This window comes from Rhyacophila brunnea, unplaced genomic scaffold (genome assembly GCF_057557595.1).
Source record: "Rhyacophila brunnea isolate RB1 unplaced genomic scaffold, BYU_Rbru_1.0 scaffold_5, whole genome shotgun sequence".
Classification (NCBI taxonomy): Eukaryota; Metazoa; Arthropoda; class Insecta; order Trichoptera; family Rhyacophilidae; genus Rhyacophila; species Rhyacophila brunnea.
This window is the reverse complement of record NW_028233170.1, coordinates 10368855-10394903: the sequence shown is the minus strand read 5'-3', so window position 1 is coordinate 10394903 and position 26049 is coordinate 10368855. Positions and strand designations below refer to the sequence as shown.

Sequence of the window (26049 nt, the reverse complement as noted above, 5' to 3'; positions counted from 1 at the left end):
CAGAACGAAGAAAGAGTTCAAAAGTGAATTGGTTGCTAAGTTTGTGATATTTACCTACAAACAATATTGCAGTATAATATTTTATTATCTTCAATGTATTCTATACTTATTTTTATATTTAAGGTACAGTATATTACAATAATTATCCATATTGTCAGTAGTCAGCGTAAGTAAGTGTTGCCAACTTAACATTTTTTTTTGTCAGATCTGGCGTATCGCGTTAAACCTAACGTATTTTAACACTGCAACAGCTTAAATATCTTACCATTAAAATAAATAATAGATACATACAATACTTAAGTGATTGCAGAAATTTAAGAGCATACTTCAGTGTAACGGCAAATAATTGTCAACTATAGGTGCGACGAAATTTCGTGCTCGCTGTCAATCGGAGAGCGAAAGTCGAGCTGTGAACACGTCAATTTGTTTTATGATGGCGCCGGGGGAATTACTTCTTAAATCTTGCAAAGATTACTAATAAACGTTACCCATTAATTTGAAAAGGAAAACATGTCAATGAATATATTATTATTATTAATAATAGAACAATAAACATAACATTAAATGGAAGGATGTTGAATTTTTATGACAAATTATGGTTTGTTCTGCATGCGTCGTTTGCACAATCTTCGCGTCGCGTAGTCACGATCGTTTTAGACCGTGACCCAGCTGAAGTATAGCCTTAATATTTTCTGCATTAATTTTAAGTAATACTTGATGATTAATTATTCAGTAGTTGTAACATAATAAATTTATTATTCTTCAATATTAAATAACGAGCGAAATAATGCTGATAATATTATGCCATATTTTTTTAATATTATGTATAGTTTCTACATATTTTCTAATTGTGAGAAAATCTACATGTTTTGTGTCATATGGGGGGGGGGGGATTTTAGTAAATGACGGTTGGGAACACTAATAGATAAATATATATATTTATAATACTAATACTTATCTATTTGAGTGTAATGAAATAACTTAATACTTAAATTAATTTTAAGATATATTTTTTATTCTTAAATAACAATTTACAACCAGAATCATAACAACAAAACAATGAATTTTGATAGAAATTTCATTTTGTATAAAATATTGTATTTTAATATAAAATTTATAATTTTTTCATACTATAATCTATTTCAATATTGAGCGTCATTAGAAAAACAATGCGTTGTATGTATTTACATAAAAAAATATTTACACAAGAAAATAAATGACATTTAAAAATATATTATAATACATTTTCATTTAAAAATACTAAATCCATATTATCAAAGACAATGGGAACATGATGGATAAAATTATAATTGCTTTATATACAATACTGTATGAATAAGGTAGCTTGTAGAATGAATGATTTTCTTAATTTAAACGTTGAAATTTATAATGGATTACAAAAAATACTAGAATGGCGTTACTCGGTTTAAACGTTAATGCACAGAAGTAGGGCAACATTAATTTATTTAGCTTCGCTATTTTTGGGAACAGCTCCAGTGAAGTCGAGAGAGAAATTCAACCTACTTTGGTAGGTTCCAACTCACAGAACTGATTTAATCGTAACATAAAGCTAGTAATTCCAGAATTACAGACCTACAAACTTATTTGGAGAATGAGATGGGGGAGCCACTGTCGAAAACTACCCAATAACGACTCGTAACTAGCAAAATCTGATATTCGAATGACGTTTTTCAATATGGCGTCCTATGGTAGTTCGTAGTTCCATTTTTGGCCATTCTCCAGATAAGTTTGTAGGTCTGTATAGAATCAGATATTACCTCATTTACAAGAGTTGGTAATAAATGTATAGTACCTAGTCATTATGGTGATATTTTAGGTTTTGTAATTTAATGGTTTTGCCAACTTGTATTGAGATTTAAGATTGCACTGGGTAGGTATGTGCCATTCTTTCAAAATAATGTATTGTGTATTATAATAATTGAAATTATTTTTGTTTATTGTTTGTGTTATAATTCTGGTATCTGGAAATGCGTAGTATAAAAATGCACACACGACGAAAATGCAACATGGCGGGCGAATGATTTTCTGACAATGGCGATGACAATGAGATAGATGATATTTATGGTTAAAATATGGATATCATCATTGTGTGATGATCCGTCTCCCTTCACTGCCGTGGAATTTGCAGGTTCTTGTAGGACACATCGTTTCTGGAATTAATAAAAAAAACAACACATAAATAGCTAGTTGGTCATCTAAAAATAGTAATGTTGGTACCTACGTAATGTTCTAGAAAATTTTGGAATGCGGAGCGGTATAATATCAGATCTATCTCATCAGATCATATTTTGAACTGGGAACGTAATTTGACAAATATAAACCAGCAATAAAATCACCACCTACAGTTATAAAAGCCAACGCATACTGATATACAAAAAAAAATTCGAAATTTAAAATGAGAAGTGTTCCTCGTGCAAAGAATTTATATTTAAAATGTCAAGTAATACTTGAACACATTTTTAATAAATGAGAGCAGTAATTATTCCAATGTCAGTTACCTCCACTAATATTTTATACATTGAATTTACTCTGAGTATGTAAGTACATAGGTAGGTACCTATCTACTTTTCGACAGTATGTAGTTCATTGACATCAAATCTATATTATTTGGCTTATCCACAAATATTATTTTTGAATAATTAAAATAATAATGTTGGTAGGTATGTTTGAAATTTTATAGTTCAATAATTCCAGTGAATACGCACTTTTATTTATTTATTTTTGTCAGGTTACTATTCCATAATATTATGTAATATATTTTATCGAGAATATCTCGAAACAAAGGTTTATAGATCTAATAACACTGTAACTAGTAGAGTATTTAGTATACATACATATTATGCTTCAGAACTTTTCACTCTGGCTCTATGATGAAAATGATGTAAATTGTAATACTTATACGTATTATAAAAATATTTTTTTACATATTTACTATCCATTTATCTATTTATTGCTACATATTATATTAATACAAGTGAATATCGTTTGATCTAATTTTATGCGAGGTAATCAGGCAAAGTGTAGTAAAAAGTGCAAAATAGTGCAAAGTAAAACATATTCTTTACCCCTCAAATATACCATTATTAAGTCAGTTTTATATGGACATTATTAAGTGTTGAATGTTGAATTTCCATTTCACATTATTACATTTTACTAGTCGCTAGCGTTTCCCAAAACTTACAACTTGCTAGTACCTCTTTAGAGACATAGATTTTACTGACATTCCCCACGTTTAATGACGATCATCAATTGATTCTTTTTAATCATTTGGCAATGGATTTTAAATCCACTCCAATTGTTTACTATTGTGATCCACTACCAAATCAAAACGAGCTTAGATACCTTTAATATTACATAAAATGGTATGGGGGGTCCATCTATCCACATAAAATAAATAATATTATTGATGTTTTAAGTCGACGGTAATGAACGGGGATAACAAAATCGAGCAAGTATCTCTGACTTCCGCATCAACTCCGCTAAACCTCGAACATTTACGGACAGTTACCTCCCATACCCATAAACTTTAGCTCTTTGAATCTAGCGGTGACGAGTTATCAATAAATCATCCGGGTCACGATCCTCAGCCATGAGGTCATAACGTAGAAGAATTAGTATTATTACATTCACCTAAATATTTTTTTCGTTCCGGGGGGGAGGTCCGGAAGCGAAATCCCCCCATGTGTGCACGGCTGATTGCAAGAATCATAAAGTTCATAAGCAGATATAATAATATAATATTCACCATACGTCAATGATGCAATCAACCTTCAGTTTCTAAATATTTCCGTGTAAGGCTAAAAACTCTTGTCCATTGTGCATACATAATACATCGAAACCTTACGTGTGTCAATAGCATAAGTAGATAATTCTAGCATCCTGTGTTTAAATAAATAATCTTAGGTATATACCTAATCAATCAACTTTCTGAACGTGTCATTGTCCGCGCCAGTCCTAGGAATCGTCTGAAACCATTGAGAAATTTTTCGATGCACATGACATGATATTATATATTTGGGTATTACCTGTTCCAGATTTTTAAGAGTAGATGGATGGGGAGGATAAGACTGTTACACATAATCAGTGACGTCCCGTGGGGCTAGGCAGATTGAGCGTCGCTTGGCGGCAGTTACTCGGAGGGCGGAAAATCGAGGAGAATCATTTGGAATACATACATTATAGAAATAGCTACCTAAACTTAGTAATAACGAAAATATCTATTGAAAAATCAGCTCATTGGTTTTATCGGGTTCGCGATATCTAGTTTACTTCCGTTGTCCTTCGACGTCCTTGGTGACCAGAAACGCCACGTGCAGATCTGTTAATAATTAGTCTGATATTTTGTTAGTAATGCATCCATACAACACACTTCTTAGATATTGGACTCAGGAAAGGATGATAAAAAAAATGTATAAAGAAATGAGGCGGCATTTTGGCGCTGCCTAGGGCGGCATTTTATTAAGGGACGTCACTGCATATAATTATCTGTGCACGATAATTTTTAGCAGTGGGTGCACAGAACAGCTAGTACGTATGATCAGTAGTCAGTAGTCAGTAACAGCTGGTACGTATGATTTACCTCAAATCAATATGAATTTTAATCCCCATAAAGCAGCCAACTTGTGTCAAAAAAATGTCCAACTTTAAATTGGCTGTGATCTACTCTGTAGAAAGAAAGAAAAAGAAGAAGCGATCTACTCTGATACTGTGATCCAATATCAAAACTAACAGTAGGTACTCTACCACATTTTTCATTGTCACACCTCAATTTAAATAAACATACTAGTATTATATTTGGCTTAAACAATAACACTTGTTTTTCACCAACACAAAGAAAAACTCAATAATTTAAAATGATAAATTCTAATTGACTTCAGTTTTGTACTATTTCATTTGCGTGTACTCAAAAATGTTCGCAAAAATGACTCAAATGAAATAGTATAAACTCAACTCAATTAGAATTTAAATTCAAATTCCATCAAGTACCCTCGGTCAATAGTATTAAAGATGATAAGTTTTAATGTTCTTTTGGGCACTCATTGCATTCATTTTACTATTATTACTATTAACTATACTACTTTAACTATTATACTACGGTGGCCCATTGTGCGATTGTGAGAGGAAAGTACGCCTCAGTTTAAAGCACGAGGATTCACACATTTTCTTTCTTTCACTCCTGCGTCAGACTGTGATGTTACGAGGTTACGCAGGCTTCTTCATATATAATTAGAAAATGAATAAACAGGTGTTAATAGTCGCCATGATACTGTAATGGATGTTATTATAGTTTTGGTAGTCTTTGGTAACTACAGATTTAACAAACTATTTTTTTATTCAACAAATGAGATACATGATTTGAGAATGTAACATTCTATATATTGAACATACATAATTTGAAAACTCCACATGCATATATAGTATATGCATGAGATGTTTGACATTTATGTACATTTTGAAAAGCATTTCATGTAAGAACTACTAGTTAAAATTGTCGTAATCAAGCGGCTACAGATCAAGTCCCGTAGGGTGTCGTATTTTTTCTAAAAGTGATTTTTTCTGTTGGGTATATCGCGACCCGAGAACTACAGGGTTCTAAGTGAACAACTGCAGCAAAAAAGTTATGGGCTGTTGAAGTTTTGAACGCTTGTATTTTGTTAATTGTGAATGTTTTCAATTATTTTTTTGATTGAATATATCAATGATGGTACTGCTATGTTGTAACTATCAATAAAACTACGTTAAAACTAGTTTTTAAGGGTTAATTTTATATATCATAAATTCAGTTAGAACTTTGTCCACCTGAAACTCAAACAAATCGCCTTTACTACAAGATTCTAACTGAAATTTGTATGGAAATCCTGGTGATTCAGAACACACAGTTTCACTTTTCATGTTAAAATGAATAAAATTCTCGAAAGTTATCTAATATAATATTATTTTCCGGAGAAAATGTATGGAAATTGTTGGGAAAATGAGAAATTCGGAAAAACTTAAATATTTATTTGTAATTTTAAATTATGTTGAAAATAAAATTTAATAAAAATACAAAACTATTGTTGATGCAACAAGCCCAATGTTTATTGTTCAATTTCAACTGGCTTGGTTGTTACTAATGGTTGAGGGAATGTTGTGTAAAAATTCTTCTATTAAATTATTCGCCTCAGTTTTAGAATAAACTTCAAGCCAGCAATCTCTATAGTGTGGGAAGTCTCAGGAATAGGGATTTTATAATACAACATAACCATTTTTTCACCTCTGAGATTTGAAACATCTCAAACATTTATATCACTTCCAGGAAGACTTTTAAACCTAAAACATTAAATCAATGAATGAAATAACCTTAAAATACTCTCAATATTTTTTTTTAAACAACGATAATATAATTAAACCTTAATTATGTTTCATAATATTATAATTCATCTATTAGTGAGTTCACAATTATTTACTGTTGATATCAAATATCACGAAACATTTTTTTGAGGTTATGTATCTCAAAGTTATAGTAGTTTCTACTCTTCTAGTAATACTCGTGGTTTCTAGTTAAATATACTGCATGAAGTCCTAATAATAAATTTAAAATACATAACAACAAGATTTTACTCTTCATATTGCAATTAAAACCATTTTAACAACTTTAAATGTATTCACAACCACGAAATGTCAAAGCACATAGAACTTTGTAGAACGATGGATCTTTTTAGATTGTGGTAGAACTCTGTAGTTCCACAGTTATTCTGTAAAGTGCACATAGAACTCGGTAGTATTGGGGTTTAATGACAAAATATAAGAAATATCAACCTCATATTGATATAGTATGTAGATAATGTGACTTGGAAGACTGCCTCATTATTACTTTAGTTTGGCCAAAAATCGACACTTAGAACCTTGTAGTTCTCGGGTCGCGATATGCATGGAATATTTTCAAATGATGTATGTTCAACTACAGATTTGCAAATATATCAATAATTAAATAAGTATACGAATCACATTGCTTTACATATTTCTTATATGAAAAAAAAACATAATATATTATGACGAAAAACACAAATATAATTGATCGAAATTACAGTCTAATTACTGTATGGACTGTGGGAAAATCTCATTATCTGAAAAAATGTTGTTATAAAAAAAACTGCGAGATAATTTCCTACACGCCGGTTGAGAATTTTCTGACAACATTTTAAAGTATCTAACTAATTGAAATAATTATTCATTGAGCCGATAAAAGGATAATTACTAATATGTAATTATATTGTAAGATCGGTGTTGCATTATAGTATGTTGTACTGCACGCAGTTAACGTTGTGCATGTCTGGTTTTAGAATTAAATTGCCGCATTATTTTTTTTTTAAATCTTGCCAAATTATTGACACTGCGGAAACCGCCGATTTCAATTTGTTTCTTTGGAAGTATTACATTACACCTCCATGTTCGATTCTGAGAGGATCATAATATGGGCCTGAGCTAACAAAAATAAATGATTATAAATAATAAATACGTAGTACAAAAACACAATGCGGACATACAAAACTATGTGACGAAATATTCACGCTTTAAATTATTAAAACTGGCCTTTGTGGCGACCTAGGACGGCTAGATGGTCCAAACAACCGGTTGAACTGACTTGAGCATCCAACCTCTTTTGGGGCACGTTCTCGAAAATTCCCAGAAGCATGGACATGCTGGTCGAGTGACAAATCCAAGCTCAAAGAGCTTAGAAGCGAATCCACCGTGGACGGTGAAGAATTGACTAGTGTAGTGGTCAGGAGTCAAAACAGTGAAAAACAACACGAGAATTTTCCAGACCCGGGATTCAAACCTGGACCGACGACATTATAACTGGTGTATCGCGCTACCGCTCGGTCATCGTGGGTAAAACGTATCACGATATGATATGGTTTGGTCTTAATAATTTTGTTGAAATTTCTTTTTTCAATTATTATCGTGCTGGAACATTCATGGAAATGCATCATTTTCCGAATGCAAGCATAGAGCTTTTAAGTCATGTTTGCAAGTTATGTTTTACGGATTTTATTTTTATTACGGATGCGAATTAACCTCCCACGTGAAAATGTCATTTGAAAATGGGAAGAGCCTTGTGAATTGCTCAATAAGAGTAAATGTGGGTCCAGAATATTTCAATAATACGACCCAATTTTAAAGTATTGTCAATACGTATTTACTGCGAAATTTGTAATTTTTATTAATTTTCAATTTTTAACTTTCATATTATTATAGTTTAGTTATAGTTAGCAGTGACGTCCCTAGATAAAATGCCGCCCCTAGGCAGCGCCAAAATGCCGCCTCATTTTTTTAAAACATTATTTTTATCATCCTTTCATGAGTCCAATACCTAAGAAATGTGTTGTATGGATACATTCCCAACAAAATATCAGACTAATCGCAAATCTGCAAGTGTGATCTCTGGTTTCTGGTCACCAAGGACGTAACGTTGAAGGGCAACCGAAGTAAACTAGATATCGTGAACCCGATAAAACCAGTGAGCTGATTTTTTTAATGGAAAGATATTTTCGCTATTACTAAGTTCATGTAGCTATTTCTATATATTCCAAATGATTTTCCTCGATTTGCCGCCCTTCGAGTAACTGCCGCCCCCAAGCGATGCTCAATCTGCCTACCCCCACGGGACGTCACTGATAGTTAGTACCCAATACAAAATACATAACGTGGAGCTCAATTCATTACTGATTTTGGAATTATATTTTTTATAATAGCACTTGGAGAGACTGATTATGATCGGTAGAGCAAACGGTAAAGATGAAACAATACCCACTCGTCAGAATCACATCAAAAATGCACCAGGATTGTCCTTGGTGTCATCAGCATTCCGTTAAGCTCCAGAACAGAGTCCAGGGACAAATGGAAGGGAAAAGGGAGAGTTGTGTGAGGAATAAGAACCGATCAAAAGGCAACCATCAACGTTTGTGCATTATTATCTGAAATTCCAGTTTTCTATTGAACGGTATGTGAAAATAACACATTTAAAAAAATGGAAAATCTGAGCTAATTACGTTTTATACAGCCCCAACGTGTATAATTAGTAATGAGTTCTAAAACCTCTTCCAAGAAAAATGTATCTCCATTCTCAGTATTCGTTAATTTTTACACGCTCCGATGAGCAGGCCATGTAGCAAGAATGGACAGTGCTCAACCAGTGACGGGAATCCTGGATACCAGACCGGACCGTCAGACGTCGATTGGCAGGGTCAGACTCCGATAGGTGGGCCGTGTCAATGGCAGATGCTAGATGGTACACTGGCCCAGGATATGAGGAGATGGGGGATGTTCTTGGAGGAGGCAAAGACCCGCCCTGGGTTGTTGGGCCACTTATGATGATTAAGTAATTGGGACTGGAATGAGGCCATAAAGAAAATGTGCCAAAGCATGTGGATAGATTTTCACCGTAGGGCATCACTAGAAAAGGGGAGATGGAGTAAGTCCATTCTGGTTTGTAGAGTCTCCTTAAGCTTAAGTTGATACTGGGGCTAAGAACAGGGCACACAATGGGCAAAAGATTTGATGTCCCCATGGGAAGAAGCGATTCGCAGCTCTGCGATGAATGTGACGTTTTGGAGGACATTGTACATATAGCAGTACAATGCCCTAAATATGAACGACACAGAGTACAGCTGCGAATTACAGATATATTTGAGAATGTCGACGAATTGAAAGGTGTCCTGGCGGTGGGTAAGACGGAAGAGCTTGGCAAAATTGTAAAGTTCTTTAACAGAATTGGAAAGAGGACCTGTGGGTCTATTCTATACTTATCGAACACTAAATTGATAAATAGTATCAAACTTAGGGTAGGTTTGTATCAAAATATTAGCACTTATTGTAACAATTACACGAAGCTGGTTTTTATTGTTGCAATAAGTGCGATATTTTAACAGCAGCAAGATAGGTGCTGTTAAAATATAGCACTTATTGCAACAATAAAAACCGGCTTCGTGTAATTGTTACAATAAGTGCTAATATTTTGATACAAACCTACCCTAAGTTTGATAATATTTTTCACTTTATCACTTTAGCGGTCGATAAGCATAGAATAGACCCACTGATCGGCGGATCCCCTTCTAGAAGATAGAGGCGATATGACAGCGAGTTGCAGTCAATGCCTTGGTAAAATCATAAAAAAACTAATTGGGTAATGACTATATGTATATATAGATAATCGATAGCACTACCAATACAACACGTGTAAAACTAACCAGCTAGGTGGTATCAGGGTAAAAATATATCAGCTGATGTTTTGAGAAAAAAAAATCGATGCCAACAATTTTATTTATCATATTGCATAACCATTACAGCAGTTATTATCAAATCGCGCATTTAAATCACTCGTCAGATAGTTCGCATCTGTGAAATGATTTAAATCAAAAGCATGAAAAATAACCACGCTCCTATAAATTTAAAAAGTTATAAATGTAGACTTGGCTGTGTTTTAAAATTTTGACTTTCCTCCGGTCTTTTGGCGCCGACAAATTGTTATAATTTACCAAGAATAAAATCGGAGCCAGCAGTATCGCGTTGGTTTTTTTTTTACTCCCAGACCAAAATACATTTATCTATTAACTTCTTTCTGACACTATGATGAATGAATTTCTTTAGAATGGTGGGCGGAACTTATTGTATTTTTGAATTCATTGTTTACGCTACAGTTTAAATTTGTTTATCAAACCTATTGTCCGTGAATGAAAATCAAGATTAATTCATTAGTGTTGTGAAGAAATAATATATAACGTAAAATACTGAATAGAGTGATATTATTATGTAGTAGATTTCGCTTAAATTTGTGAACTTTTGGGTCCTAGATATTATCAAATCGGGATCCTTGATAGGGACTTCCATACCGAGACAGCCCCAGCCAAACAATAAATTATAGTTTATAAAATGTTCTATTCACATAATATCATCATCATTCTTCTCGGTTCCTAGTTATTTGCTGCCACCAACATCCACCGAACTTTATGAGCTCGCCTATCCAGCGGGTTTTAAGGGCATCCCTGCGGTCGTTTAGTGCCCCTTGAGTACCACTGTATGACCTGTATGACGGCATTTCGTCGCAATAAGATTGGTTTGTTGAATATCCGTTTTTGTCGAAATCGACCTTTTAATGCAGAATGTTTTTTTTTGTATCTAAATGGACCAGAACCATCCATTTCTTTAAATTACTTTGTAATGAATACAGCATTCATAATATGCTGTAAAAACAACAATTTAAATACCTCCATGCATTTAAATATAGGATAATGAAATTTGTTTTTCGTCTCCTGAACATTTGACATTTGGTCTATTCGACAAACTAATCTTACAGCGACGATTTGTCCATCGGCTATCTATTCGCCGAGCGACATAATATAGTAAATATTAGTAGTAATATAGACACTCAGTGAGACATCCAGAAACTTGCGGTTAGCATAACGTGGTATGCAAAGGTGTATGTTGGGCGCAACATGTAAGGATCGAAAACGTAATTATTGGGTAAGGAAATAAAGAGAAGTATGCGATGTAATATAGTCTGCTAAATATATTATATTATGTCTAATCAAAGTGCTGCGTTCCAAGGTAGTGAACCAGCACTTGAAATGCAGCATGTACCTGCCAAACACTAATAAGACCAGTTGTTATATATGGTTCGAAGACCTAGTGCATGTCTAAAAGCATGAAAAGAGTGTTGGGGTCATTTGAGCGGAGCGTGGTGCGTGGTAACTAGTGAGACGAAGAAACAATTATTATGAGTTGTACGTTTTGTACAGGGATCCGCACATCGTACAGTCCATCAAATTGGGCCGCCTTGTCGAGGGACGAGTCACAAATGACAAAGAAGCTGACATTTTGGATACCGGATGGGCGGATAGTGTCGAGTTGGATTTGAAACCTTGGGCGTCGTAAATAGGAGGGAAGTGGCTATGGACAGATCTGCATGGAGGCAGATGCTGGTAAAGGCCAAGACCTACATAGATTTGTAGTGCGAGGAAAAAGAAGAGATACTTATGGAAATGTCCAGGACAGAGATAATATCTAAGAACACACAAACGCTAGATTTTCATCCAGTGGTACTTGACAGACCTAGCTCTAGTTGGATCGACGAAATGGGACAGATGTATGTGGTAACGCTAATCAAATTAATGATCAAGAGGATTTGTGTCAACTAGGAAAAATCTTCATTCACAGATTATTAGAATTATTAGAAAATAGTAGTATTAAAAAATCGTATTTTTTTAAATATCTGTAAATAAAAGTGTTCCAGTGTGTTTTAACACGCAATGGCAGTTTATCGCGCATGCATATTTTCACATTCAAACTTGTCAGTGTCAGAGTTCCATGAGTGCCATATAAGAAATTATATGGATCGATCTGGATCTGTGTGTCTATTCTATACTTATCGAACACTAAATTGATAAATAGTATCAAACTTAGGGTAGGTTTGTATCAAAATATTAGCACTTATTGTAACAATTACACGAAGCCGGTTTTTATTGTTGCAATAAGTGCGATATTTTAACAGCAGCAAGATAGGTGCTGTTAAAATATAGCACTTATTGCAACAATAAAAACCGGCTTCGTGTAATTGTTACAATAAGTGCTAATATTTTGATACAAACCTACCCTAAGTTTGATAATATTTTTCACTTTATCACTTTAGCGGTCGATAAGCATAGAATAGACCCACTGAGCTGACTGATTTTTAACACTTTACAATATTAAATTTTTAATTTAATAACATATACATATGCAATTCATGCAGAATTGAGAAAGGAAACGTAAGATAAAAAGTTAATTAGTGATAGCAATCGAAGCAGAACACAATAGATAGTTGTCTACCAACTACATTATATTGCATTGCGTACGAGAGAATTTTCAAATTATTACATAAATAAATGAAAAAAAAACAACCTATGATAATGAAATAATAAAAAAAAATACAACTGGTTTTAATATTCGTTTGTTGTACAACGGTTATACGCATGACGGATCGCAATTTAAAACAATATTGTGAAGTTTATTACGTAAGGTAAAATTTGCATCATGCACAGTAGTGGAAAATATGGCGCCTATGTCACTGTTTACACAATTTATGATTATTGCAATTTAATAAAAATTGCATTTAAAAATCGGATTGCCTACTTCAGTGCTCATTCCGCGCAGAGAAAATTTGCATTAAAATACTGTTGAATCCAGCAACGTTGAATAAAACCTTCTTTAGAACATAGCTTTCAAACCAGTGTGCTGCGACACAATAGTTGTGATTAGTTAAATTAAAGCGCCCACTCAAAGTAACGCGTTATCAGGGAACACAAAATTAATGGGAACTGGCTTCATAAGTTGTGCTGTCCATATGATTAGCTTTGTTTGTTACATATACCTTAAATCGGGGCTCGAAATGGACCGGAGCGCCGTTCCTGTTCGTGAAATCGGTAAAATTATCGCTCCGTCTCGTGGAAAAAAAAATTGACCGTCTGAGCTAGATAGGCCATGTAATAGAAAATCGAACATACTTATTTTTATGAAATATACATAAAATTTGATAACTATGTCTTCTAACTATGTATTGTTTCTTCAGAAAACTGTCGAGCGCTCCGGTTCGTAAACTTTTCCATTTCAAGCGCTGCCTTAAATTCTTTTTATTTTAGTAATTTCCATATGCTCTCCTCTCCCCGGTACTTTGTATTAAAGTAAATTCTTTAAACTCAGTCAGAGCCCACTTAGAGCGTAGCAACCTTAGTCTTGGGTATCTGCTTCCAGGACATTCCCAGTCATACATTAAATAGATGCTTCACATCGCCACTGTAGGGTTCCGTGATACGCTCGATTAAGACCGAGTGTGGTGCGGGTGGGTGTGGTTTGGAGGAATTAACTTCAATATTACCCTAATGGGTGTGGTATAACAAGCTAAATATCTAGAGTGTGGAAAAATATGGGATAAAGAATATGCTGTTTTCAATCGTTAATGATAATATGTATTTTAATATTAATTCTAGCGACCGAAGGTACTTGATGGAATTTGAATTTAAATTCTAATGGAATAGTACAAAACTTATATTCATTAGAATATGTATTTTAGTTTGTCACATTAATGTAACGTGCTTTTAATCTTTGGGAAAAGTCGACGAGGTTTTTTTACTGCCCTGCTTCAGAACTTTGGTCCATGGCGATGGCTTTAAATTTATATTTATTAATCTGTTCTATGGTGATTATCTATGTTTATATTCGTTCATCTTTTCGTTCGCTAGCTAGATGAACTCATCGCTGGGTATGCGTGGCGTGCGCATTGGCCTGCCTCAAACCAGTTTCAAGACAACTTATTTTTCTGTTTCTCTCACTTCTGCGACAGTGAGTGATGTGATCTAATCAAATGATACAACGAGTTAAACGAGGTCAAGCGAGCTCCCCCATGGTTTATTTAAAAATGACTTTAACGTAGGCTGGTTAATGGGCATAAAAATAGGAATGCTTAAACCTTCCCTTTTAAAACTCAAAGAATTAGTATTATACTACGATCGAATGTACGAGTCTTTTACGTTTTGACTACTCAATTCCTGTGGGCTTCTATTGTGCGATCAACTAAAATCTATCTTGCCATCGACTCGTTGGAATAAATTTTATTTTAGCATCCGGCTGAAAATGATCTAAAGACTTTTTGACGGCAGACAGATGCTTTACAGAGCTGTTTAACGGGGATATACTTAGATAACATACGAGAATAATCTTTATGGGATCCAAAAGATAAGAGAATGTCATAAAACATTTACAACACAAATAAATAGAAAAGCATGCCAAAGAATTTATATTGGCGTTGCTCGTGACAGCCGATGGGATACAGGTGTCTTCCTATAAACGAGTCGAGTGGACGAATTCTGACAAAATAGTCGGAAAGCTCGTGGCAAAAGTCACCCACAACAGTAAAACTCTTGATTCATCCGGTGGGTCAACGTGCAGGTATGCAAAACGGTCATGGCGGCTCGCCAACATCTTTCGGAAAATATTTTTGAAGTCTTGTTGTGAGCGGCCCACACTCGAAAATAAAAAATAAAATTAAGCGTGCGTATTTTGCACACTTTGCCAGTTGGAAAAACGAACATAGCAGCAGCGCCTCTTATGGAACGCTAGAGAACTAATAAAACGTGCCGTGTAAAAGTGAAAGAACACTTTCAGGAAAATAAAAATGTAAATAATAATTGAATATCACAGGTTATTTAGTTAAATTACCTATTTTTTATAACGTCGTACTGACAATACCATTTTTCTGAACTGTTTTAAACCACTATGACACAAATAAAAATCTACCTGCACTATAGAAAAAAAAATCGGTGTATTTACTTATGTACGCGCATTAGAAGTTATACTTCGTTGGCGTAACAAAACAAAAAAAAAATAACTAGAAAATAATTAAAGAAAGATATTTAATGCAACGAATAAAATTTTGATTAAAAAGCATAATCAAATTAAAATGATATTTATTTATACACAGATAAATTATTTTTACACAATTAAACAAAATATAAAAATACTAAAAAATTAACCTCAAATACCTACTTGACAAATCAAATACTTACAAATAACCTCAATATTTTTTTTTACACAAGTTTTGTCACTGAAATTCTTTTAACTGCACAATGTGGGAAAAATTAATTAATAATATAAATATATATGTAAGTAATTATATAGAAAATTATTGACAATTAATAAATATAAATAAAATGTAATACATGAACTGCTTCACTATGGATTTAAAAAAATAACCACGTGTTATGCTGAGTACCTAGCGTTTGTATACAGCTGACTGATTTGTAGATGCGCTTTGGTTATATACCCCGATCACGGCTAACTTCATCATGTCGCACTTTCGTAACGGTGTGCGCACGCAGCTCTCAATTTTACCCTCTACTCGTTTACTAAATGCGCCAAAAGAAGTATAACTTCAATAATGAAAAATACCCACGAATTAACGATTAGTATGCTGCGAATACAAATGTATGACCGCAATGGTGTTAACTGTTAACTCGTGGTGAAAATACATTGTATTGATTAAAATAAAACACAATATTATCAGCGGCAATTTTATTTTACGCAGATGACGTAACTGATTGTCATCTATCTTTCGCGCTACGTTTGCTAAACGAGTCATTCGGAAAAGCGTTGTTATTTTTCTCTTTAACTTGTTGACAGGTTGAGTTTGACGGATTGCATACTTGTTTATGAATCTGTCAATTTATTATTTTAGATCGGTGTGTGTCAAACTGTGTGCCGCAAAATAAGTAAAATATTATCATATTTATGTACCTACAGGCAAATTGAAATCATTCGCCGACAAATTATAACTGTAGACCAAAAATTTTAAAACCCACAGCTTGATTGCTTCCCAGGCATAGACGCATCCCTAAACATTTATTTTTAAATGACAGAATATTAAAATATTTTCCATCACTTGATTATCAAATGTACGGCCGGGTCATCAATCCTTTTGGATGATATGACAGTACACACCTGACCATGGCCCCCACATCCTGAAGCGGTCCCCCTACCTATCGCAGGGTTAAAGGTAGTGTGACCCTCTTCAAAAGCGTTTTCCAAATGGTGTTCCAGGTAAAATTAAGGGTATTTTTTGTATTATTGAATACACCCATTTGAATTATGGAGTTGTCGAATTTCGACACACAATAATCAAAAATTCCATCACGCAACCACATATTTTAAAATTGTAATACTGTTTAAGTAAAATAGCACCGCAGGCGACTTTTTTATCATCATAAAATATGATGTGTGTTTATCTCACTTATAAGGTAGACGCGTCACGCAGGGCCTCCCCAGAGCCCGTGCCCACAGGCTATAGCCATGTCAGCTCCTCCCTTGTGGGGGGCCATGCACTTGACATTAACAGTGGAAGAAAATTTAATAGACTTGAAAAACGATCATGTGGATTTTCCATTTTCCAAGCTATAGTTTTCAGCATTTTGGAATTCGTTTGGAGTTAATCCTAAAAGTATCGATTAGCTACTACCGTCCTATCTTTATGAATTTAGTTTTTCAGTGCTTATGGTAATAAAATTTAAAAACAGACGGGAACGATTACAATGATTACAAGATGAGGAGTTACTAATTGTTTGTTCATCTAATTTAGAGTCGCGTTATGACATATGTAATTCTTTCTCAAAATCAACCGCATTCTTCTTGCTAATAAAATATTATATATATTACCTACAAATATTGATAATACAATATTATTTTTAAATTAATTACACTCAGATTTTTTATTCATATTAATAGATTACCATGAAACAAATTCCCCATCCCCAGTGTGTCATCAGATAAAAAAAGTTTGGCAGATACTGTTTTAGACAAACAAAATGCTACAATTAATATGTGCAGTAAGTTTGTTTCTAAAGCTATGGGTGTATAATTTATTGAAACAATATCAACAAAAAAATTACCATGACATTTCATAGGTAAGTACAAATATTTTTTTCTGTTGTGGTAACGTGGAAATGTAACTATTCAAAAAAAATGCAAGATGACTTTGTGATTCTCTGACTCTAATAAAAATAGTCGAAATCTTCCTCATCAATAATTATTATTATAGTATGAAAGTAAATAAATAAATGCTCACGCGTTGACTTCTGTGCATACATATAGCGTGCCAATTCATATTGTGTTTACAGAACAATTCCATTAATAAATTTCAAGTGGATTTGGCAAACTCCTGCTTTATTTTTGTATGTAAGTAGTATGATTAAAAAACTACTTGTCATGTTTTTAATACCCAAACAAATAACGCGGAGTCATTATTTACACTGCTTAGTTAGAGGCTTGATTAGTGAGAAAACGAAAATATAACGTCAACAAGCTTAGTGACAATGTGTTTGTGGAAAACATGACAGGGAAATAAAACATATGTCAAAGAAATTAAGACTAATTACAAATCTGTTCATTCGTATGAGAAATTAGATTTCAATGAATTCACGATTTTTTCGTTAGACATTAAATCAAAATTAGTTTATTATAGCTGTCGAAAAGTAGATCGGATATTTTTTCACAAATATAAATAAACAACTGTGAAAACTGTCATCACTGAAAGTAAAAGTGATTGACAGCAATTAGATGTAGATAAACTTTTGAATATTTTGACAGACAACTGGAGGAAGCTTTTTTTAAAAGCTTTTTCGCAACGGTCTGGAAAATAGAGCACGCCGCGCGGAAACTATAGCGTTTATGATTTGACGTGCTAAATATACCTACATAAATATCTCCGTATTTCTGATGTTATATTCAAAATCACGGCATTTTATAACCCAAGTCTCGCGTGTATTTAAAACAATTTATGAAATCGTTTTTGTGTCAAAAAAATTAATTGTATATCTAATATTATATTTCGTCATAATATGTGAACATGTTTCAAAATTACATTCATATGTTCGTCATTTTTATCATCAGCAGCCTAAATCAATGCACTGCTTGATGTGCGTTGTAAGTACAAAACTTCACCATGTCGTTGATCCAGCGAACTGTATACCTATACTTATTTCGAACATTTTTTTCCTGGGGTATCATTGGATTCATTGAGTGATTGTCTATTCTTCGAGAAAATATACTTTAATTTAAAATAAAAACAAATCTTTATGAATTGAAAAGTTTTAGGTTCTAGGTATTATCAAACCTAGATCCTGGACATGGACTTCCATCATATAGCAGTCCCGACCAATCCAGGACGGTTTTCGACCCTAGCATTATATTTAAATTATATATCATATAATTGTCCTCAGTAAGAGAGATGTCCAGAAACTTACCAGAGGTGCAATGTGGTATGGAGAGATGCATGCTAGGTATAAATAGTAAGGACAATGAACAACATAATTGAGTAACGGAATAAACAAAGGTAAAATTTGTGCATGAGTCAGAGTATGGACCTAATAGGTTGAGCAAGTGGCTGACATCCATTTCTCGTAAAAACAAAATATGTTAAAAACAAACCTCCACTCTGAGGAGCCCCATATGATCTTATTAGGACCGGACATGGTTGGAAGAAGAAGAATACGACCGAACATGATAATAAGAGACAATATTTTTTATTCTTTACATTCAGTAAAATATAATATACCCATGCATGGATAAATCATTTATTATAATAATATAAGTCTTGATAATGGTGTCAAAAATAATTCATGGAATTTAATATAAGAGTCAAATCAGGGAACACAACATGAATGGCTTGGTGGTATAATACTGGGTCATAAAATAATGAAAATAGCCCAAAAAGCTTGGTTCCGGGTTACTGGCTTTCACATTATTGGTCACTGTTGCAGATGAGGGAAAAAATTAAAACAGGCTTATAGTTTAAGCCCTCTGGATTTGCCAGACCAACGAACAATTAAGAAAATGGCAGATTTCATAAAAAAAAAAAATACTTTCATTTTAATACCCACAGCGGCTTTAAGGGGGAGAGGCATGCCAGCAGAGAACCTAGCGGAAAAATACGAAACTTGCAATTTGAGATTTTTTTTTGATAATTTACAATTTCAATATTTTATTGTAAAAAAATGTAATAACATGTGAATTCGTTGCAGGGTCACATCTTATTATTACATTATATTTTATGGTCATATTTATTATTAAAATTTAGTTTAATAAGTTTTCAATTTTTCTTTGTGTAGATTTTTGACTAATTCATCGTTTTAATATTTTTTATATTTATTTTAAAAAACATCGATTTTTATGTCTATAACTTGAAATCCTTTTTATATATATCAAATCGAGCTTCAATATTGGGACCATACCTAAGAAACATTTTGACTAGTATTTTCAATGATGATATTTTCCTTTTAAACGACTGGCACACTATTATAAACGGACACGACAGAAGTATTATAAAATCTATCTAAATGTCAAAATTAATTAATAATAATAATTAATTTATTTAAACGGTTTCAAAAATGTTCTTCGTTAGGTATCCATTATTTTTCTTCTGTGTTTTTTTTTATCAATGACTGCTACAATGAAAATATTGGGCAAGAACGGCCAATTGAAGTTTATTTTTGCTCAATGCGATAAATCCAAAACATTGACGTCGTAACGTAAGTGCCACGCGAAACTTCTGTTGGCTATTGAAATGTTTTAAAGCACGCGTGGGCCACTTGGATAAATAATAAATTAAATCTACTGGCTGATTCGTTGAAGAATATGGAGTATTTTTAAAAACAAGTATTAAATAAATAAGAAAATATCTCTTAAAATTGGGATTATTATTTCATAATCTGGCCACATTTAATCGGATTTTTATATGAATATTTGAATTAAGAATATATACATTGTTCCTAGGATTATTGAGAAGCTGAGAATTGAATAAATACTTTTATGTGCCGTTGAACTACTGTAAATTCTACAGGTGTTTGAGTATAGAACCTTGCAATCTGCGCCTCACTTGGTCAAGGACAGTGTTGCCATCTTTTTGTCAGCGAATTATAGTACGTGGTCCAAGAAATTATAGTATTTTAGCAAAAATTATAGTACGCCTTGTCACGTCAGGTTGAAAATGTGTAGGTTTTTTTGCTTCTCACCAAAAAAAATAACAGAATAGGAGAAATTCCGAGACCCCTTTTTATTTAGGTTCCGACCAAAAATGCTTACCGACGAATTCAAAAAATTTCATTTTAAACCAGTCAAGGGCTTTTTTACGTTTTACGAGCATTTTTTTCTAGGTTTTCCAAAGTTTCTTATACATATTGCGAAATTATAGTGCTTTGAACCTAAATTTGAGTACATTTTGCATATTTTTCCCGATATTCAAAATTGTAGTATTTTGGACGTACTATATCTGTTTTATATCGTACATAGTACGCAGACGAAAATTATAGTACAAATACTACGGTTGGCAACACTGGTCCAGGAGGAAAACGGAAAGCAGAAAGACCATGACTTCGGTGGTCGGATGAACTACAAAGAGACTTGAGAGCGTTAAGATTGATCGACTGTAGAAGGAGAGGAAGGACCGGGCAGTAGAGAAGTTTGCCTGATGCGATGTCAAAATCCATCCCGGACTATAGTGCCAGCAGTGACGTCCCGTGGGGGTAGGCGGATTGAGCGTCGCTTGGGGGCGGCAGTTACCCGAAGGGCGGCAAATCGAGGATAATCATTATATATAGAAATAACTTTCTAAACTTAGTAATAACGGAAATATCTTTCCATTAGAATGCCCTTGGTGAACAGCAATAACACGTGCAGATTTGCAAATAATATTTGAATTATAGGTATGTATATACTTGCATAATTTGAAATTTATCCAAATATGTTTGTTAGTTACTCGCAAGTTTTGGAAGTTGTCAGGCGTATTTTTAAATGCACCCTATTTGAAATCGTAGACATTGTCAATTGAAGCAAATATGGCATTTAAATTAAGTTTAGTGGTATACATCATGTTAATAATGTATCCATACAACACATTTCTTACATATTGGAGTCATGAAAGGATGATAAAAGTACTACTGTAAGTATAAAAAAATGTGACGGCATTTTGCCACTGCCTAGGGGCGGCATTTTGTCTAGGGACGTCACTGAGTGCCAGAGAAGAAGAAATTTTACAAAACATTTTCAACATTCAACATTTTGTAAATGAAGATTTTTCACACAAAATCATATTGCAAAAAATATATTGATAATGATTATTAGTACTATTTTAAAGGGGAGAAATTTTATTCGATAAAATCATAATATACTTACCGTATTGCAAATACACTAAGTACCTATAATATACATTCTTTCTAGAATAAAATATTATAAGGTGTTGTATATTGAACGATTAAATATTAAAATCTACAAACCGTTTAATATGTCCTGTAAATGAGGTAGGTAGGTACCTACCTATATCATTTTCAAATAATCCTTTCTCACAATTCTTTTTCAATTATTTATGTTTATTAACGTTTTTAGTGTTTGAAGAACATGTCGGTCCAAGACATTCAATTTAGATACATTGTTCACGAATTGTCATAAAATTTAATGATTAGGTACTTACTTACATTTTTTTCATACAAAAGAGTTGTGTGTGTACACTGTACCTAAATATTTAAATAATGTAAATAATATGACGTGAAACTGCTCCTACTCATTTTAACTATTTATGCAATTAATCAAGATTCTAGATTACGACTTTAAAGACGTAAATAATCTACATTCTTGAACTATCTGTAATTAAAACTGATAAAAATATGATAACACAGATGCAAATTATAAAATAATATACGTAGCTACGTATATAAAACAATACTTACTTTTAGAATAATCCCGCATACAGCAGCCAAAGTGATAATAAAAGGAACACCAAAATGAGATAGGTGGCTATCAAGTTTGTCGTTTCTGAGTTTGGCATATTGATGCTTTTATCTGTAAAAAAATAATAAGATACGACATTTTTATTGCATTCGAAGTCCAAATTTTTAATTACATATAATTAAATACCAATTTTACACAACATCGGAGCAAATTAACATCATCTACCGAGTGGTGGTATTCTTTGTCTATGACTATATAATGGTTCAAATAGACTATATGACGATCGGGCACATATATGCTAAGAGCGTTTTAGTGTCTATGATCAAATCTATGCCATTCCGACATTTATACATACATATTGTATGACAGCTATGACATTGTATTTACACTCTGTGACACCCTGTGACACAGGACGCCAACATAAGAAACGGGTTTTTCGGCATTTATATGACCGATTGTCATAGAGTCTATTTGTGATTCGCTAGCCCATAGAGACCATGCTATGGATCAAGCATGGAACTGGCTTACCCTACTGGGTGTGGTATAACAGTCTACGGATGTCGAGTGTGGAAAAATATGGGATAAACTTGAACACGTGTTGAAGAATATGTTATTATCAATAGTTAAATCCGTATGATAATAATAATATTACAGTTTGTTGCGTAAATGTAACGAGCGTTCAATATTGAGTGCGGTCGGAACACTTTGTTATACACACTTGGGTCTTATTGCCTGACCGTCATAAAGTAACTTGCTTCAAAACTTTGATAAATGCCGATGAATTTAACATTTGTATTATTAATAAATCTATTCTGTGGGATTATAGGTATGGTATAACAGGCTAGAGATCTCGAGTGGGGAAAAATATGGGATAAACTTAAACACGTGGTAAAGAATATGCTATTTGCAATAGTCTGTATCGTAATATGCATTTTAGTTTGTCACGTTAATGTATCGTGCTTTCAATCTTTGGGAACAGTTGACGCAGTTTTTTTTACTTGGGTTTTATGGCGGTCAGGCCATAAACTACCCTGCTTCAGAACTTTGGTCCATGGCGATAGCTTTTACATGTATATTTATTAATTTGTTCTGTGTATGTGTGATCAAGAATACATTATCAAAATATATTAATATAAAGCATTGCCCCCTTCAATTTTATCCTTAAAACGATGTTGGAAGAAATCTGCTTTATCTATAAAAAATTAAAATAACTTCATTTAGGTATCTAATGTTGATTGAAGTTTCTTTAAACAGTTTATTGAATATCCCGATATAGATATATTATATTATGTTTAAATAATTAAATGTCAACAATAGTGTGTCATATTATATCGTTGGGTTATGGTTAGTGCATGGCTAGTGCATGTTCAGTTTTTTACTGAAATTACGGTCAGAATCATATTATTATATACTACAAATAATATACGTCATATTATAATAATATATACAAATAAACTAGGTATTAAGATATTGTCCAACTCAAATACATACTACGTCCATTTCGCCTCCGAACATTCGATTTAATTTTTTTTAATTCGATTTTATTAAACGTATAAAACTGGACATAATATGTATAACATCCTGTCCAATAAACCATTGATATAAAAGTTGAATTTATATTTATGTATGTTATGTCTGTGGGGTCGTTGACTACAAGTTATATTTTTGTCGAAAATGAGCTTATTATAAGCTATTTCGTTCGACCTTTTGTTAAAAGTACGTGTCAGTAAATTTTAACCTGCTAAAAATATATATAAAATAATGCTGCAATGTAATGGAATTATTTTACACTGAACGTAAATTCTAAAATTTAAAAAAATTTATTAAATAAAAAATAATAAGTTGAAAATAGCACTTTAACAATTAAAAATTAATAATGTTAATAATTTGGTTTGCCTTACAAAATATTACATTAATATAAATAAACTTATACGTTCAAAAATATATTCGTAAAGTAAATAATTTAGTTATATTGATACAATTATTGTTATCGTTACACTTTTTAAGTAAAATAGCTATACAGATGCATTGTATGTGACAATGAAAATATCTTCACGACGCGTCGCGACATGCTATATTATAATATATATTATATTAAATAATACAATATCATACATTTAGAAATGACAGTTAATGGTTATCACTTTATTGAATTTTCTTAAAAAAAGCGACAATATGATATTATGTATTGATTTTGCAATCTGTGCATTTATACAAAAACTATGGAGTGAAATAATTTAATAAAGAGAATAATTGATAGATTGAATATTAAAAATCGAATAGCCAAAAATGTAGATCAATGTTCCAATTTATTTAAAATTTAGCGCCATTCCGCCGATTACCATGTACCCATATTAAATTTAAAAGAAATCTTTTAAGTTTATTAATAAATGCGTTCATTGCTTGATCTGGAAAACTCCACTTCATTGCATTCACTACGAAACACTTCACAAAAGTTACAAAATTATACAAACATTTAAAAATTAAAAATCTCACGCCAAATTTAATGATTTTATTAAAAAAAAAAACACTTCAATCGACTTTTTAAAAACGCAAATTGTTTTTCTTGCTTACTTTCTTCGTGCCGGGAAATGTGTGTGCAGGATGCGTGTGGAATACAGGACTCAGTTTCGAATACTCGACTTGTTGTGGGGATGTATGTATATTATTCACCCACGCTTTCCCAGTTGCAGTGGCGCTTCGTAGAAAAAAATATCTGGCCACTCGCCATTTCAGTAAAACTACGTGAAATTTTATCAGTAAGGAAACAATAATAATTTGCCGGTTTTTTTATTATCTGCACATTTACGTTGACGACTACAAAATTTACCTTGTCATTCTTCCGTGTATTATAATAATTATGACCCCCATAATTAAAATGGATTTGCGAAACCTATACAATAATGTGTATTTGCATAATTAGTATTGCTAACAATCTAAATTCATAGCATGTAGGTACTTAAGTCATTGGAAAAGTAATTATCTAGTCAGCAGTCAATGTGTTCTGAGAATATTATTTTAAAATGTGCGGATATTGTGTTTCATGCTATTATCAACCAACTATATTGTTATGACCGCAATCGGACAACTTCAAAACCTGCTGATATTGTTATCATCGCCAACCGGGGCCGATCGGGATGAATCCTCATCCCGATCGGGTCAAAAATTGAATTTAAAATTAATTAAAAAAATTCGTCATAATATCATATTTAGATGCGAACATGTATTTTTGATTATCTTTCTAAATGATATTATGAATTATGTGGGAAACTATTATACTTATTCTCTAATTTTATTCTAACTAGCTTTTCCACAAAGTTTTTCCACATATTACGTTTATTTGTAATTTAAAGTTTTTTGCAGTAAACACAATTGTTTATAAATAGCTGTGACTGTATAATTTTGTGAACCCATCCCTGTCAATTCAAATGACAGTCAATTAACGCTTTCGCTGCTGAATAGATAATGAGATTTTAATTGCCCCCTTTAAAATGCACGTTAATTACATCGATCGGCCGCCTGGTCATTACGCACCGTGTGCGTCTTCCGCGTCCAAAGTATTAATTCGTGGACAAAGTTTTTGGATTAAAAAACACAACATTTAGGAATAATTAATGAACATAATATTATAATGAATTATTAATTATAACGATATATTCAGTAGAGAGCAAAGGGTATAATTGGAGACCTTTGAATATTATGGCAATGTTATACCCTCACTATTCAATAGGTACCTATAAAGTT

General features: G+C 32.8%; 1 long non-coding RNA gene across 1 annotated transcript; it reads right to left on the bottom strand.

Annotated features, from left to right (window-relative positions):
- Positions 1-1006: 1006 nt before the first annotated feature.
- LOC147066025 (uncharacterized) lies at positions 1007-24987 on the bottom strand. Its single transcript, XR_015071615.1, has 3 exons — positions 24880-24987; positions 22305-22416; positions 1007-2171 (listed from the first exon to the last, which is right to left on the bottom strand). It is a non-coding gene; the product is annotated as an uncharacterized LOC147066025 (long non-coding RNA).
- Positions 24988-26049: the final 1062 nt, after the last annotated feature.